The 17,700-nt window shown below is 56.7% G+C and overlaps 1 protein-coding gene across 7 annotated transcripts in view; it reads left to right on the forward strand.

Moving 5' to 3' along the window:
* Window positions 1-1,827: 1,827 nt before the first annotated feature.
* The window catches only part of SLC6A6 (solute carrier family 6 member 6), a gene marked incomplete at its 3' end in the record, with an annotated part of 71,021 nt that continues 55,148 nt past the window's right edge, over window positions 1,828-17,700 (forward strand). For 3 of the 7 annotated variants that reach the window (XM_079122546.1, XM_079122547.1, XM_079122549.1), the window contains exons 1-2: window positions 1,828-2,099; window positions 13,623-13,666. The remainder of the gene's footprint in view (window positions 2,100-13,622; window positions 13,667-17,700) is intronic. The other 4 variants (XM_079122550.1, XM_079122552.1, XM_079122548.1 and 1 more) reach the window with 4 other exon arrangements.

Consider the following 17,700-nt stretch of genomic DNA (forward strand, 5'->3'; position numbering starts at 1 on the left):
AACTTGGTGAAACCCTGTCTCAAAAGAAAAATGAAAAGGGCTGGGGCTGGATCTCAGGGTTGGAACTCCGGGTTCCATCCCCAACAGTGTGAAAGAAACAAATAAAATAAATGCATTGAAGTGTGCAGAGCATATGGTTCAGTGCTATTAAAAGGTGTGTTAAGTCAAATCAATGCAGCCAGGCGTGCTGGCCTGGTGGCGCGCACCTGGAGTCTCCGTGGCTCGGGTGCTGAGGCAGTGGGATGTCCTGAGCCCCGGCATTTGGAGACAGCCTGGGTAACACACTCAGAACCCTCACCTCAAAATAGAATAGATACCCATTTGCTGAGCACCTACTATGTGCCAGGCCTGTGCAAAGCTCCTGGACTCAAGACCAGATCCCACCCCTCGAGGAGCAGAAAGTTGGGAGGAGGAAGACCGACGGACGTGCAAAGCTTTCTCCTCGTGACCCAGGCCATGATGACAGTAGGGCCAGGCAATGGGGAGCCCCCAGAGAAACCTCACTCACACCCAGAGAAGCCCATGGCTCTGGGGTTCCATGGTGTCTCTTCTCCGGCCTCAGTTTTTCGCCTGTAAAATGGGTGTAGTTACTCTGAACAAAAGGGAGACTGCAGAGGCCACCTGGAAGACAGCATGGTGGAGGTTCTGCTGGCGCCCGGGTGTGCCCCTGGGGTCCCTAGGGAAGGGTGCAGAGGCACTGGGGGACCAGGAGAGGCCAGTGCAGGATGTTGGTACTGGGGTCTTGATGAGGTGCCAGAGAGAGAGGGGCATGGAAAGAGACAGAGAGAGGAGAACGCGGGGATCAGAGAGGGAAAAGACTTTGCCCTAGGTCACACAGCACAAGATGACGTCTGAGGATCTGCTCATTCAAATAAGGGGAAGAATAACGGCACATTCCACATCTGCACTGAAAAACAGTCGCCTTAACTGACGCTGCCTGGGCGCTTCCTGGGTGCCGGGAGCTGCTCTGTGCTCTTGACACTGTTAACCTTAGGTCCTCCCAGCAGCCCCAGGGATTCCTTCCGCCATTTTCATTTCTGTTTTACAGATGAGGAAACTAAGGCACAGAAAGTCTGAGTGACTTGCTCAAAGTCCCAGGGCCTGCCGAGCCAGGATTGTGGAACCTCCTCCCCCGTCCCCGCTGGAGATCGAACCCAGGGCACCTTTCTATTGAGCCACATCCCCAGCCCTTTTTATTTTTTGTTTTTTCATTTTGAGACAGGGTCTCACTAAGTTGCTCAGCCCAGCTTTGAATTTGGAATCTCCCTGCCTCAGACTCCCAAGTGGGTGGGATTAATGCCCTGCCGGAGCTCTTTGCCTGGGTCACTGTCCCAACCTCAGATCACCCTGGGAGATGGCAGGCGTCCTTATTGCGCCCATTTTTCAAAGGAGCACACCCACCCAGCTGGGAGGCCCTCCTCCCCAAATCCAGGTGGGTGGGTGGGTGACTGGTGGGGTGGGGTGATCGTGGTTCCGAAAGGGGACCGGGCAGGGGTGGGGATCGCTTTTGCTCTTCCTCCGGAGGCAGGAGGGGCCGGAGGACAAGGCTGAGCCACCTGGCACCGGCGCCAGGACCGAGCGTTCCCTGCACGGAATGAGGGTGTGTGCGCGCGCGCTGGGCGAGGCGAGCCCGGGCTCTTTGTGTGTCCGAGCCCGTGCGCGCGTGCGTGCCTGCAAGCGCCTGTGTGCGTGCGTGCGTGTGTGTGTGTGTGTATGTGTGTGTGTGTGTGCGCGTGTGTCCGCGCGTGGGCGGGGCCGCGCGCCCAGGCCCCGCCCCGGCCCCGCCCCCGGCCCGGCCGAGCTGGTATTTTTCCACCCAGCAGGATGGGTGATGCTGAGCGCTGCCTGTTCAGACAACAGACACGCGAGGTCAGGAAGAAGCCGCTTATAAATTACCGCTTCCTCCGCGCGGCCGCCAGCGCCGAGCTCCGCGCCCTGGCCCCGGCCGCTGCCCAGCCATCGGGACCTCCAGCCCGGACGCCGATCGGCGCCCAGAGCGAGAGCGGAGCGCAGAGCCCGCGGGCCACAGACCGAGCGGGCGGGCAGCTCCCGGCCAGTGCCACCGAGCGCCGCCGAGCGCAGCGCGCCGGCCACCGCAGGTACCCGAGGGACCCGGAGCGGGGCGCGCCGAGCCGCCCCCTCCCCGATCCCGCGCTCGGCCACCTCCCCGCGCCCCCGCAGGTCCTGGCCTCTCCGTTTCAGCGACCCTTTCGCCACCGAGGGAGGGACCCGGGCTGGCCAGTCCCGCTGGGGACCGTGTTATTGTTTCCCTAGCGAAAGGGCTCGGGCGCCTGGTGCGCGGCAGGTGTGTGTGCGCCCGGGTGTCCGTGTGTCGCGGTCCCCCCGGGGGTCCGGGTCTGCCTCCTCGTCTCCGGATACGTCTGTGCCTCCGAGGGCGGCCGTTTCTCCGGGTCGCCAGCAGCGTGCACATGGGCGATCCGGAGCGGTGTGCCATTCTCTGTGTCCCGGGCTGTGCGCGCGCGCGGATACCTGAGGGTGGCGTGGCTCTGTGGCCGGGGCTCGGGGTTTGGGCTCCGGTGGGTGCCCGTGGGCGTGAACCCAGTGTGACCGTGTCTCCGAGGCCCGGGCGGTGTGCACGTGTGTGTCCCCGAGTGTGGCTGTGCCTCTCGGTCCCTGGTTCTTGGCACTCGTCTGTGCCCCTTGGCTGTACCTGTGAGGTGTCCCCAGTGTCAGAGGCTTGAATGGCCTGGACCGGTTCTCCAGGGCGGGTACCGCATGGGAGGAGAGGTGCCCGGGAGGCACGCTGCCTGTGGGTGCAGGTGGCGGGACCCAGGCCGGCAGAGACAGCCAGGAGGCAGTGGGCAGCGGGGTGGACGCAGAGCACCTCTTGCCCCGGGCTTCCCCTTCCTTCTGCGGGTTCCTCTTTGGGTCTGGAGCTTCTCCTGCCCCTCCCACCAAGGGAGCTGCCCGGGGGGGACTCTCGGGGACCACCTCCCGCTCCCCCAAAGCTTCTGGAAGGGAAACTGCAGGCGGCCCTCCTGGACACTCAGAGGGAGGTGTGTGCTGGGCAGGGCCACTGGCTTGGCTATTTTGGTCACTGCCCGGCTTCTGCCAGATCCCAGCCTCCCCCAGGACCAGCCCCAAAGGCCTGGGAGGCAGCCTGGGCCCCCATTTCCTGCCTGGGGAAAGAAATCCACTCAGTCACCACCAGACGCGTCAACGCAGGGTCTCGGGGTTGAGGGCTAGTGGCGCGCGGCTCCATGGGGACTTCAGTAAACCGGGGCCCCCCGATTTGGCACAGCTGATGTTCAAATAAATGTCGTGGAGGAGGTCTTGAAAATTAAAAAGGAATTTTATTTCATTTTTTTGTTGGCTGGGAGGGAGGGGATCGCGTCCAGAGTCTCCCAGCCAGAAGGAGTTTATTTTTATGAGAGCGAGCGGGTGAGCGCTTAGCAACCGCCTGTCTCCCTCGACCGGGGACCGGGGAGTCATCCGGGGAGCGTGGGGTGGGCGTGAGGAGGTGGGGCTGGGGGTGGGGAAGGTAGTTCACCATGGCGATGTTTCAGGGACGTTAGAGAGGGGACCCGGTGGCCGCAGGCTGAGAACCCACCAGAGAGTGGGACTGGCAGACGGGCTGGAGGCTGTCGTCCACCTGGTTCAGTCCCCAGCTGACCTTGGGCACACCTTGGCTGAGCCTCGGTTTCCTCATCTGTAAAGTGGGCGGGGCATACGGTCCCCTGGACCGGTAAACCCGGGACCTGAGAGGCGGGACCTTGGCTCTAGGCAGCTGAGCGTGCTCTGTCTTCATGGTGACCTTGGGTGATTCTCTCTGAACCTCAGCTGGGCTGTCCAGGCAGCAAGGACGCCAACGCCAAGCCGCGTGGCCGCGTCCTTGAGGGGATTCAGAGAGATGAGGCCACCTAAGCCGTGGTAAGCTGTAAAGCCCAGTCCGGGCTGCAGGGCGGCCGATTAGAGGGTGTCACGAGCTCCCGGGTCACTGTGGTATGTGGCAAGGGCCGCGGTGCAATTCTGAGCATTTACTCTTCGGGGACACCCTTGTTCTTGCTGGGAGCCTCTGCACCTCGCTCCTTTCTCCTCATCCTGAGGCATTTGGGCCACATCTGCTGAGCAGCCTCTGGAGACCTGAGGGTAGTGCCCATTTTACAGATGGGCCAACTGAGGGCCAAGGAGAAGACTTGGCCTTCACTGGACAGTACCAGAACTGGAGCTTTGGGAGAAAGGTACCCCCATCCTCAGGGTTGGAGGGGAAGTGAATGGGACCCATGGGGACATCAATTCTGTGCCTGATTCTTTCTCCTTTCTCTGTGCCTTCTCAGGGAGCCCTGATTCCATTCCCGGGATAAGTGTCCGCCTCCCGAGATGCAGTCTGGGCTCTGGATACAGTGCTTTCTAACCCCGTTGGTCCTTGTGTCCTCAGGGGATGGGGGAGCAGTGCATCTCTGAAAATCTCTCCTAAGATCTTGATGATAAAACACTTGTGAGCACATTCCTGGATACAGGAAAGAGTGGCCAGTGCATTGCAAGGACACCCTGCCCCCCGTGCAGCTTCCGGGGGTCGGAATTGGGGTTGGCATTCCAAGAATTACTTGGGCTGTAGCTCCGGAGGCTGAGGCAGGAGGATCGGGAGCTCAAAGCCAGCCTCAACACAAGCGAGGCCCTAAGCAATTCAGGACCAGTACAGGCTGACCACCCCCACCCCACTTCTACAGAAGGTCAAGGGCAGGAGCCAGATTCTTTGGGGGCTGTGTCGCTTTTCTGTGTGGGCCGACCTGCCCTGGCCAACAGGTTCTGTTGGAGTTGGTGGCTTCTGGGGAGGAGCTGAGGGTCTGGCCAGGGCAGACTTGGAATGAGAGTTCTTTTATTAATATGCTTCGTTTAGTCAGTTAATAAACCTTGTCGGAGGTCAGTTCTGATTGGGGCCAGGATGCTGGCTTTGAAGGAACATGCAGTCCAGCGGGAGAGAGGAGGAGCGGCTCCAGTGACCGTTGCCATCCGTGGGGTGACACCAAGAATTCTCAAGGAGTGACCGGGTGTGCATGGATGGTAGGGCAGGTAGCAGAAGTCAGTGAATTAATTAATTGGTCGCAGGATTGACTCCAGAGGGGCTTTACTCCTGAGCCACATCCTCAGCCTTTTTTTGTTGTTGAGGTAGGACCTCGCTAAGGTGCTGAGGCCGGCCTCCATCTTACGATCCTCCTGCCTCAGCCTCCAGAGTCACTGGGATGACAGGCCTGTGCCACCACCTCCAACCAGGCTTGGATTTGACGGGAGCCAGATGGTGGAGGTTTCTGGGGGGTCTTGGGCTTTACTTAGAGGTCAGCAGGACTGAAGCCAGGCCAGCCTGGAGCCTGGGAGACCCCTGAGAGTGAGCAAAGAATGAGGCTGGGGTCCAGGAGGCTGAGGGGGGCCGAGCCATTGGGTAGGGTCCCCAGCTTTTTCTCTGCCAGGGAGTCTTGTCCTGAGCTTGTTCTGGAAGCAGGGGGTGAAACCTGGACATGCTGTTTAACAGGTACACAGGCCATTAACTCGCTGGCTTTGAACTCCCAGGGAGGAGCACGCTGTCCTGGCAGCTCCAGGGCGAGCCCTGGACGGGGCTGCGTAGGCCTCTCCTCCCACCTCACCTGGCCAGGCTTCCTGGGGAAACCTGAGCTGAGGCCAAGGCTAGCAGGTGGGGCTCAGGGGATTGAGAGAAAGGGAAGAAGAAAGAAGAATTCATTTTCTGTTTCTGAAAAAACAAAACACCCAAAACAAAGCAGAGGGAGGAGGGTAGGGGAGGAGGGACGGCTGCCCTAACTGTCTTCGGTCATGAGAAGAATCACTCAGCTGGCTCAGGAGGCTGAGGCTGGAGGATCACGAGTTCGAGGCCAGCCTCGGCAAAAGTGAGACCCTAAGCAGCTCAGTGAGACCCTGTCTCTAAATAGAATACAAAATGGGGCTGTGGATGGGGCTCAGTGGTCGAGTGCCCTGGAGTTCAGTTCCTAATATCTAGACAGACAAACAGACAAACAAAAAACCAGAATTACACACCTGTGGTCCCAGGTACTGGGGAGGCTGAGGCAGGAGGATCATGGGGAGCCCACGACTTCCAGACCAGCCTGAGCAATGTAGCAAGACCAGTTTCAGGGTGGGGGAGAAAGAAAAAAAAAAAAAAAGAATTATCTGGAATACTTTTTTTTTTTTTTAAACCAATAAATTGAGATTCCCAGGCGCACCCTGCACATCCTGAAGGAGAGTCCTGGGGAATACAGTTCTGGAATCTTTTTTCTGTTTGGGGGACCTGGGGCTGAACCCAGGGGTACTTTACCACTGAGCCACATCCCCAGCCCTTTTGATTTTTTATTTTGAGACAGGGTCTTGCTAAGTTGTTAGGGGTCTTGCTGAGTTGTGGAGGCTGGCCTCCAACTTGCAATCCTCTTGCCTCAGCCTCCCAAGCCACAGAGATGACAGGCGTGCACCACTGCAGCTGGCTCTGGCCCTTTTATTTTTTATTTTGAGTTGCCCAGGCTGACCTCTCAAACGTGTGACCCTCTTTTTTCATCCTCTCCAGTAGCTGGGATTACAGGCATGTGCCTCCCAACCTGGTGCAGAGTCACTTTTAATCATAAAAATAACATACCATAAGCATTAAAACTAAAAAAAAAAAAAACTGTATTAAATTCAAAGTGATTCTTTTGGATGCTTAAAAAGAAAAATGTCAAATGTAGGGCTGAGGATGGAGCTCAGTAGTAGGCAGTCCCTGGGTTCGATACCTAGTACCAGGAGGACAAAAAAACCCCAAATATCCTTTAAGGTTAAGCCTTGTCCCCAGCGTGCAGATTTGGCTGTACCCCGAGCCGTCCCTCTGGATGCGACCCCTCCTTATCACTTTTTGGAGGTCGTCATCTCGGTTTCGATTTCCTCTTCAGACTCAGCAGTTGTTCAGGATTTCTTCAGTAAGGCAGGGGGACTTTTGTTTTCTCTTTAACAAAGGTGGCAGCCGACCGGTCTGGGTCCTGCCCGTCGGTCTGTTCGGACAATGGACCATGTGGACCAGCCTCACGTCAGAACGCAGGCTGCCAGGGCGTCTGGGATGGCTGGCCTTGCCCTTGGGAGCCACCGACCTCTTTGGTCAGGCCTGTCTAACTGACCTTGAGGGCTCCCAGCTCCGTAAACGAGAAACTTCCACCCAGCGGCTTTGAACTCGCCCCCAAGTTGCACAGGAGCCAACCACGCTCCCCCGCTGACCCACAGGAACCCGTTATTTTTGGATGTTATTTCTGCAGGACCGGGGAATTGAGACCAGGGGCGCCCTACCACTGAGCCACACCCCCAGCCCTTTTGATTTTTTATTTTGAGACAGGGTCTCTCTAAGTGGCTGAGGCTGGCCTCTAACTTGCGATCCTCCTGCCTCAGCCTCCCGAGCTACTGAGATGACAGGTGTGCCTGGCCCCATGCAACGTGGGCCCTTATAGTTTTTGAGACAGGGTCTTGCCAAGCGGCCTGGGCTGACCTTCAGCTGGCGACCCTCATACCCCATCTCGATCATCCCTTCCCCCAGGAAATCTCTGCACCCGAGGTGACTTGCCTCAGCTGACACAGCTTAGGACAGGGTGGAAGGACACTGGAGTCAGAGTCTCCTTCATGCCTCAGCCTGTCTTTTACTGGCTGCACTGCAAAATATTTATTGAGCACCTACTGCCTGCGAGGCATACATACAATGGTCCCCATGCTGAGTCTCGGGCGGGAGGAGGGAGCGGACAAGATGTCTACCAGGAGGGCGTTAATGAACAATCCAGGCGGTTGAAACCAAAGGCAGAGAAACGGGAAATCAGGGACAGGTGTGACAAAGGGGTCCTTTTGGCTGTGGAGAGTGGGGACTTCAGGAGTGTGGGGTCACCCGGTTAACGGCTCCTGCCCACCCGCTCTGTGGGCCAGGAGCCTGAAGATGCAGCCGTTTGAAGGAGCCTCGTTCTGCCATCACTCAGAGATCGTTCACATCCCCTGGCAAGAGGCACAAGGAGGACACTGTTCAGGGTTCTGGTTCACGCTTTTGATTTTTGCACTGGGGACAGAACCCCAGGGCCTCCTGCCCAGGAAGTCTGGGGTTTCCCACTGAGCCAGCTGCACGTCCAGGTCTTATCCCCAACTTTTGTTTGAGGGTGTTCACATGCCCAGATTCTGGTTTTATCACAGCTAATGGGAAAACGGGTGCGAGGCAAAGGGATACCAGTCAGAAAGACTCCTTAGGGCTTGGCTAAGATGGGCCCCAGGCACATGGTGTACGGCTGGAATCTCAGCAACTCAGGAGGCTGAGGCAGGAGGATGGTAAGTCGGAGGCCGGCCTCAGCAACTTAGGCCTTAAGCAATTTAGTGAGACCCTGTCTCAAATTAAAAACTAAAAAGAGGCTGGGGATGTGGCTCAGGGGTTAAGCACCCTGGGTTCAATCCCTGGTACCAAAAAAAAGAAAGGAATCCTAGATATCCAAGATGGGGTTTCAAGATGGAGGAATTCGGAGGAATGTCGATCTTGGGGCCCACTGAGCTGCTTTGGCCACGATCTGGACGAGATTGTGGGGGAAAGGAGAGGGTTGGTGGTCCCAGGACAAGGAGGACCCGCAGTGCCTCCTGGGTGTCTCTGTGCCGTCTGGGAGCTAGCTCTCCGCATGCTACTCTCCTGCTCAAGAGCCTTCAGTGGCTCCCTAGTGCCTTCTTTCCTGGTCAGTGCTGGAAGGCAGGAGGGCCACGTCCTCTCCTCTAGCTGCCCTGGGCTCTTCCCTGATCCCTTCTGATCCTCAGTGTCCCCCATTAAATGCAGCCCCATTCGGCAGCGGAGGGACAGCCTGCAGGTCCCGTGTCCACGGCGTTTCGTCACTGTGGTAAAAGTGCCAAGTGACTCACGGCCATGTTCCTCCGTCCTCTTTCCAGCGGAAAGTCCTTTAACCCGAGGCTGCCAGTTGCTGGGGGGCGGGGGAGTGCGGTTGGCGGGTGGATTTCAGCAGAGTCATGCTCAGTGGGTGCAGGGTGCCGGAAAGGGGAGGTCCCGGGGACTCCGCCCTCTGGCTCCTCGGCTGATGGGCACCTGCTGCTCCACCACAGCCCGCGACACCCAGTGTCAGTTCTGCAAGCTGATGTCGCCAAAGCCACCGTGCCCCCTCCCTGTGCCAGCAGCAGCCAGCTCTCAGCAGGCCACTCTCCTGCTCAAGAGCCTTCTGTGGCTCCCTAGTGCTCCTGAGTCTGCTGTTGGAAGCTGCTCTGGCTCTTGCCTAGCGCTGTCACCTACCCCAGCTTCACTCCTCTCCCTGGTGATCTGGCTGGTTTCCGGTCCTAGACTGAGCGGCAGGCTCTCTCCAGTGGTCAGTCCCAAGGCCTCCCTCCCTCCTGCGACTCCTTTGTGTTCTTCAAGGGCGTGGTGAAGCTACGTGATCTGCGAAGTGTTCCCTGAGCCCCCACAGAGGTCCTGACACATCAAAAAAGATGACCTGAGCCGGGGCGCCCCAGCCCACGCCTGTCATCCCAGCCTCTCGGGAGGCTGAGGCAGGAGAATCGCAAGTGGGAGGCCAGCCTCAGCCACTTAGCGAGACCCTGTCTCAAAATTTAAAAAATCAAAGGGGCTGGGGGTGTGGCTCAGGGGCTAAGCGCCCCTGAGTTCCATCCCTGGGACCAAAAGGAAAAAAATGACGAGTGTCAAAGCGGAACGGAACTCGCCCTGATCTGAGCCCGCGGAACCCTGTTCTCTTCCCTTCTCCTGAGCTCACACGGGTATGGCCTTGTCTCGTGTTCGTCCACCTGATGTGGGACACGTCGGGGGCAGGGACGGAGGCCCCAGTGTCCAGTACAGGAATCTGGCTCACAGTAGGTGCCCAGCGGACATTGAGAATATCTGCCTCCCTCGCTCCTGAGAGGAGGCCTGTGGTTTGGACTTCTTTTTTCTTGTTAGCAGGGATTGAACCCAGGGGCGCTTACCCCCTGAGCCACCTCCCAGCCCTGTTTATTTTTTACTTAGAGACAGGGTCTCTCTGAGTTGCTTAGGGTCTCACTAAAGCATCGAGGCTGGCCTCCAAATGTGCGATCCTCCCGCCTCAGCCTCCCTGGCACCAGCAGGTACTTACATGGGGCTCCAGTCCCCGGTGGTATGGCTGTCGAACAAAATGGATCAAAGCCTTGATGGAGTTCTTCCTTTGGCAGGAGCACCGTGTTAAAAAACTTACACACCTCGGGTTAATGAATAACCATGGAAGCCCTGTCTAAAATCAAAGAGTCACATCTGGGCAGGGGGACATCCGGGTTTCCATGCCGTAGCTTCTGACTTGCTGTGTGACCTTGGTGAACTCTTCACCCTCTCTGGTCCTCACTCTCCTCACCTGCCTGAGGCCACGCAGGTCGGCTTTGTGTTTGAAGGAGACAGACTGGGAGAAAAGACCCTGCCCTGTGTGGGAGCGTGTGTCACCACACCCCCTGGGTCCCCGTCTTTCAAGATGTCCTGACTTTCGGCTTGGGTGTGGGGCTCCGGGGAGCCGTTCTAGGCGGGAGCAGGAGGACCCGGGGCCTCCCTCCATCGGGGGACCGGAATTCCCGAGATCTGCGCAGAGCTGTCGCTGCGGGATTTTTAGTATGAGAACTGGGAGCAACCTGAGTCTTCCGGCCACTATTTAGCGGAAGACGGGAGATGAGTCGGAACCTTAAAAAAGGAAAAGAGGAAAAGAAAAAAGAACCGCGAGCTGCCGGCTCCTTCCCACGGCCCCGAGGGGTCTGTTTCTGTCCTCTACGCCTCACGGTGGGAGGACGGCCCGAGAAACCTACCGGGCCCCTCAGAATGATCTTCACGACCACCGGGTGCTTTTGCACTGTCCCTGCTGCCAGCCTTAGCCTCTTGCTGAGTGGTTGAGGCCGGCCTCCAATTTGCAATCCTCCTGTTTCAGCCTCCTGAGCCTGAACCTGCCGGGATCGCAGGCGTGCAGCGCCACCTCCAAATTTTTGGTTTTGCTTTGCCATGATTAGCGCCCACCTGCATCTGGCTGGTGGGGTAATGCAAGCGGATGCATCGGGTGGAGGGCGTCCCTCAAGGTCATGACTGGGGCAGCCGACCAGGGAGCAAGGAGTGCTGTTCAGCTTCAGCCCTGCAGTCCAGGGTCTCTGGTCCAGCCGTTCTGGGTGCTGGGTTTGCTCTTGGCGTGGGGGATGGGGAGGAGGCTGTTCAAGGCTGGAGCCGGAGGAACCCCGGGGCTGTCACCCCAGGAGACACCCACGGTGGCCTCCTGCCTCCAGCGCCCGGCGGGCAGCGCCTGCTCCAACCAGAACATAAAAGGCGCAGCCTTCTGCAGCCCCACAGCCGCCACCTGGAAGGCCCTTTGCAGTGTCTATATTCCCTTGACCGAGACCGAGTTCCCAGGCGGATGGACGCCCGCTCGCCAAGCGCTCCTGCGGAGGACGCGGGCCGCCTCGGCCACCGTGCGCTCACCACGAGTCCATCTCATCTTGATTCTTATTTCTCGGTACCTGGGATTGAACCCAGGGGGCTTCACCACCGAGACGCGTCCCCGACCCTTTTTAGTTTTCATTTCGAGACAGCGTCTCGCTGCGTTTGCTCGGGACCTGGCCAAATTGCTGAGGCTGGCCTCCACCTCTCCATCCTCCCGCCTCAGCCTCCCGAGCCGCTGGGATGACCAGCGTGCGTCCCCCGCGCCCGGCCTGTTCTCTCTCCTCACGCCAAGTGTGGTCCCCAGAGCAGCCGCGTGGACGTGGCCAGGGAGCCGGGTGGGAAGGCAGGATCTCGGGCCCCATCCTGACTGGTGGTTCAGGTGGGGAGAGTTTTTTCCTGGGAGGCGAGACCCCGCCTCGCGACGGAAAGTGCAGAAACAAGCCATCAGGTGACACTGTGGGTCCCGTCCGCACAAACCGCACCAAACTCTGCCACCGGTCCCCAAACCCCAGGCCCCAGCCGAGGGCAGGTAACTCGCCGAAGGTCACCAGACTGGAGCTGGCAGGCCAGGCCTTTGGGCCAGTGCCACCTTGTCAGGACCACGTGCGGAAGCCTTTGACGACTCCACAGCCTCCTCCGGCCAAAAGCCACAGGCGGCTTCTCCAGGCAGCCAGTCGGTGTCAGCCCGGGGCCAGCCAGGCCCTGCCGACAGCCAGGGGCCCGCAGCGGGCCGCGTTAGCCAGCCGCCTGCCGGGAGCTCTCGGGACGTGCGCCCGGTTCTTGGAAGACCAGCAGGAGGACTCTGGAGTCCGAGGGCTGAACCCGGGCGCTTAACCCCTGAGCCCCCTCCCAGCCCTTTTCACGTTTTATTTAGAGACAGGGTCTCCCTGAGCTGCTGAGGGCCTCGCTAAGTGGCTGAGGCTGGCCTCCAAGTTTCGATCCTCCTGCCTCAGCCTCCCGAATCTCTCGGATCACGCGCGCAGCTGCTGATTGAGTTTTAGGGCATTGCATTCAGAAGAGGGTGCACGCGTGGGTTCGCGTGAGCACGTGGGTGTGAGTCCGTGTGTGTATATGTGTGGATATACGTTTATTTTCTTTTTTTTTAGGGTACCGGGGATTGAACCCAGGGGTGCTTAACCACAGAGCCACCCCCAGCCCTTTTCATGTTTTATTTAGAGACAGGGTTTCGCTGAGTTGCTTAGGGCCTGGCTAAGTTGCTGAGGCTGGCCTCTAACTAGCAATCCTTCTGCCTCAGTCTCAACCTTGTGATCCTCCTGCCTCAGCCTCCCGAGCCGCTGGGATGACAGGCGTGGGCCACCGTGCCTGGCTCAGCCTTTATACTTTAAAGAAACTGCAGTAAAATGCACATAGCATAAAATCACCCACTCAGTCATTTTTAAGTGTGCAGCTCAGTGGCGCCAAGCGTATGCACGGAACTGTGCCACCATCACCCCTACTGATTTCCACAACTTTTTCACGTTATGACACTGAAACTCTGTCCCCATTAAACAGGAAGTCACCCCCCACCCCCTTCCCCAGTTCCTGGCACCCCCATCCTACTTCCTGTCTGTGAATCTGACTCCTCTAGGCACCTCATATAAATGGAAGCAGACAGTCAATACTTTTCCTTTTTGTGACTGACTAATGTTTCTCAGCAGGAAGTCCCCCAGGTTCATCTATGTATCATGTGTCAGAATTTTCTTCCTTTTGAAGGGTGAATAATATTCCACCATGTGGATAAACCTCGTTTTGTCCATCTGTTCATCCATCCGTGGATACCTGGTTCACTGCCACCTTTGGCTATTGTGAGAAATGCTGCTGTAAACCCAGGTGTGCCTGATGGCCTTTTGTGCATGTGACAGCAAAGCAGACTTTTAATTTTATTTCTTCATATTTATTTTTGGTGGTACTGGGGACATTGAACCCAGGGGTGCTTAACCACAGAGCCACATCCCCAGCCCTTGTTATACTTTATTTAGAGACAGGGTCTCACTGAGTTGCTGAGGGCCTCACTAAATTTCTGAGGCTGGCCTCCACCTTGTGATCCTCCTGCCTCAGCCTCCTGAGCTGCTGGGATGATAAGCAGGAGCCACCGAGCCCCACCTTGCGCACACCTGTGGCTTTCCAGGTCCGGAGTCCCGCTGGGGTTTGGCGAGGCCCCTCCCCAGGGTCGTCCTTGGGTAGATGACCTGGAGGCCCGCGTTGCAGGCACTCACCAGGTCTCTTCTCTTCTCTGCTGTAGGTCCAGAACCAGAACCACAGTCCCTTCTGAGGAGGCTCCAGCATGTGAGTACCTCCTGGCCTCCCGCGGGGTCGCCATGTCACGGGTGGCAGGGATGATCGTCCTAGAGGCCTCAGGACTTGGTCCACGTCACCTCCAGGTGGTCAGTCTCCTGTGTGCCCGCGTCCTGTCGGGGGAGCCTTGCCTGCGTCTGGTGTGGGGGCCAGATCTTTGCTGAGTTGGTCCTGAAAAGGGGGACCCCCACCCAGGTATGGTGGCATATGCCTGGGATCCCATTTGACTTGGGAGGCTGAGACAGCAGGATCAAAAGTTGGAGGCCAGCCTCAGCAACTGGGCGAGGCCCTAAGCTGCTCAGTGAGACCCTGTCTCTAAATAAAACATAAAAAGGGCTGGGGGTGTGGCTCAGTGGTTCAGCACCCCTGGGTTCCATCCCTGGTGCCAAAGGAAAAAGAAATCAGTGGGGACCACTAGGTGCATGTGCACAGGAGGAGCTGGGGACTGGGGCTTCCATCCCAATTTTGTCTGCTCAGGGCTCTGGGTGGAGCTCAGAGCCGGAGCACCTAATATGCACAGTCCTGGGTTTGAATCTTTGTGCTGCAAAGAAAAAAAAAATTGTCTCTAATCTGTTAGACTTTTGGGGGTGGGGGTGGTGCTGCGAATCCAAGCCAGGACTTTGGACAGGCTAAGTAGGACACGGTACCACCGAGACAGGGTCTGGGTAAATTGCTGAGGCTGACCTCCAACTTTTGATCCTCCTGCCTCAGCCTCCAGTGGCTGGGATTACAGGCATGTGCCCATAGTCCCCACTAAACTTTTTATTTTTAAAAAGTTTAAAACTTTTTAAAAACTTTCTACTTCTTTGTTTTGCTTTTTTTTATATTGGGAATTGAACCCAGGGGCACTTTACCCCTGAGTCATATCCCCAGTCCTTTTGATTTTTTGATTTTGAGAGTGAGTCTCGCTGAGGCTGGCCTCGAAATTTTGATCCTCCTGCCTCAGCCTCCCGAGCCACTGGGATGACAGGTGCCGGTGCCACAGAGCACAGCTGAGTGAGACTTTCTATTTTAAAATATTATAAACTTTCAGAGAAGAGGCCACAGTATTACTGGGAGTTCCTGATACCCTTCACTTAGATTTCCTTATAGCTAATATTGACTATATTCATGTCCTTGCCTCTTCTCATGTTCTATAAAAAGTCACACGAATTTGATTTTTTGTTTCGTTTAGTTTTTGCTGAATCATTGGGGCTTAAGGCAGATACCCCTTTACCCAGTCCTCCGGGGATTTCGTAAGAGCATTGTCTTATATAAGCACAGCGTTGATTACCAACCCGGGACCCGGTTCTGGTATCTAATCTACAGGCCCTAATGACATTTCGTCGACTGTGCTGGTATTTGCTTGCTTGCTTGCTTTTAGTGGAGGATCACGGTGGTGTCTTACTCTAAAAGCAGTTCGAAGGCTATATTCTTCTTTTTTGGACTGATTTAACTGATTTTAAACATCAGGGCATTGAAAATCCTTTAATCCCGGAATTCAGTGAAAAATGTATCTTACATTTAAGCTCCTAAAACTCTCGGGCTCAGGTTTCTTGGCTGATCATCCTTGGTGGCTTCTACTCTGTTCCGTTTTGGAAAACAAGAGCCCTTCCTGGTGTCCCTGTAGACCCCGCTGTGAGTTTTATTTTTCTCTGTGGCTGGGGATTGATCACAGGGGGGTTTCACTACCAAGTCACATCCTCAGCCCTTTTGATTTTTTTATTTAGAGACAGGATCTCCCGGAGTGGCTCAGGGCCTCGCTAAGCAGCTGAGGCTGGCCTCCAACTTTTGATCCTCCCACCTTGGCCTCCCAAACAGATTGGGATTACAATTGTGCATGCCCCCAGCCCCACCCTGCTGAGGTTCCTTATTTTATTTTTTTATTTTTTGTAGTTACTGGGGATTCAACCCAGGGGCACTCCGCTGCCAAGTCACATCCCCAGCCTTTTGAACAATTTTATTCTGAGACGGGGGCTTCACTAAGTTTGCGGAGGCTGGCCTGGAACTTGCCATCCTCCTGACTAGCTGGGATGACAGGCGTGGTGCCCGGCTCCTTATTGTTTTTGTAGAAACGACAGCTGAGCGAGTTGAACGCTGACAGACTCAATCCCCGATGGCTCGCCGTTAGTGCCATTTTACAGATTTGGAAAACTGAGGCTCAGAGAGGTCAAGTGACTTCTCCCAAGATTGCACAGCTATGAAGCAGCGGAATCGGGGCTGGATCTGACCCTGGTCCCCAGGCGGTGCAGCACCGCCCCCAACCCCCAGGCGAGGAGCAGAATCCAGGTCCGGCCCCGCCCCCCAGGCCTCCCGCTGGTTAATGAGTAGCCAGGAGCCTTGGGAAACTGGACGCTGGAATGTGCGGCAGGCGGCCCCACCCCGGCGGGCAGCCTCATAAACGGAGACGGCCAGCGGGGGAGCTTTGGGCGCCCTCCTGGGAAGCCCATTGCACAGAAGAGACAACTGAGCCTGAGAGCTGGTTTCCCTCCCATGTGTCTGGCGCCTCCTCCACACCGCCCTCTGGGCTTGCTCTTGCTGAAAGGGCTCCTGGGCCCCCTGAGGGGACAGGCTTCAGGGTTTGGAGGGAGTGACCCTCGGAAGGGGGCGTGGCTAGATGTCACCACCTCTGAAGTCAGAGGCGCACCCAGCACCCGAGATTTTCCACAGGACACCCTCTCTGATTTTGTCTTGAGATCCCCTGACTCTGAACTCTGGTGGGGGGTGGCGGGGTGTGACTGTGACTTCTAGTCTCCTTGGGAAATGCCACCTCACCCCCGTTTCCCCGAGAGTATCAAACTCAGTATCCCTACCCTAGAAAGCCCAGCCGGTGATAAAGTGATATTTAGGGTTCCTTTACCCTGATTATACATGTGATCCTTTTCTTCTGGTTTGGAACCCAGGGCGTTGCCCCTGCTAGGCCAGCCCCCTACCTCTGAGCAAATCCCCAGCCCTCTTGAATTTCATTCAGTCTCTCAAAGTTGCTCAGGGCCTCGTCAAATTGCTGAGTCTGGCCTCAACCTTACCATCCTCCTGCCTCAGCCTCCTGAGCTGCTGGGATGACAGGTGTGGGCTTCATAAGACAGTATTTTTTTTTTTTTTTTTTTTTTTGTACCAGGGATTGAACTCAGGGACACTCGACCACTGAGCCACATCCCCAGCCCTATTTTGCATTTTATTTACAGTCAGGGTCTCACTGAGTTACTTAGTACCTCGCTTTTGCTGAGGCTGGCTTTGAACCTGTGATCCTCCTGCCTCAGCCTCCCGAGCCGCTGGGATTACAGGTGTGTGTCGCTGTGCCCGGCCACACAGCAGTTTTTATGGGACTCAGGTTACAGGTGAGCAAATTGCAACTTGAGGCAGCAGCTCCAAAGCTGAGTTCAGAGCCATGTGTCAGAATGGGGAGCCTGGGTTTTTCGGTCTCCTTGCTTCACAAGGACCAGGACAGGAAGTGCCTCTTTTCTGGCCCAACCTGTGTGACAGGAAAGCATGGGTCTCCGTGAAGACGCCCGGGGGTGTCTTCCGTTGTGGCTCTTAGTCTTGGCAAGAGTCAAATGGGAATATCTTCAAGGACAGAGTTTCTGTTTAGAAATTGCCTTCCAGAGACCAGAGCTGTCCACTCTGGCAAACTCTAAGAGAAGTTTCTAGAAGGCATTCCCATGTGCTCATGTTCTCTCAGCCAATGAATGGTAAGTCTAGAAACACGGGTGCCCCAAAGCAGGAGCGCCCCGGATCCCGAGCACTGCAGACGGCCTCTGGGTTTGGAGGTGCTGGCTTCCCAGGGCACCCCAGATGGAGGGAGCCTGGGCCAGCAGGTCAGCTATGCAAAGGGATCCTCAGTCCATCTTTCTCCACCCCTTTCCCTGCCAGCTCTCTGGATGATCCTCTGACATGTCCTTGTTCTCTTCAGACCCGAGCCTGTGATCCCAGGGACTCGGGAGGCTGAGGCAGGAGGATCGCAGGTTGGAGACCAGCCTCTGCAACTGAGGGAGGTCCTAAGCCACTCGGCAGGACCCTGTCTCGAAATTAAAAATCAAAAGGGCTGG

The sequence above is a fragment of the Sciurus vulgaris genome, assembly GCF_902686455.1.
Source record: "Sciurus vulgaris genome assembly, chromosome: 19".
In the NCBI taxonomy this organism is placed as follows: Eukaryota; Metazoa; Chordata; class Mammalia; order Rodentia; family Sciuridae; genus Sciurus; species Sciurus vulgaris.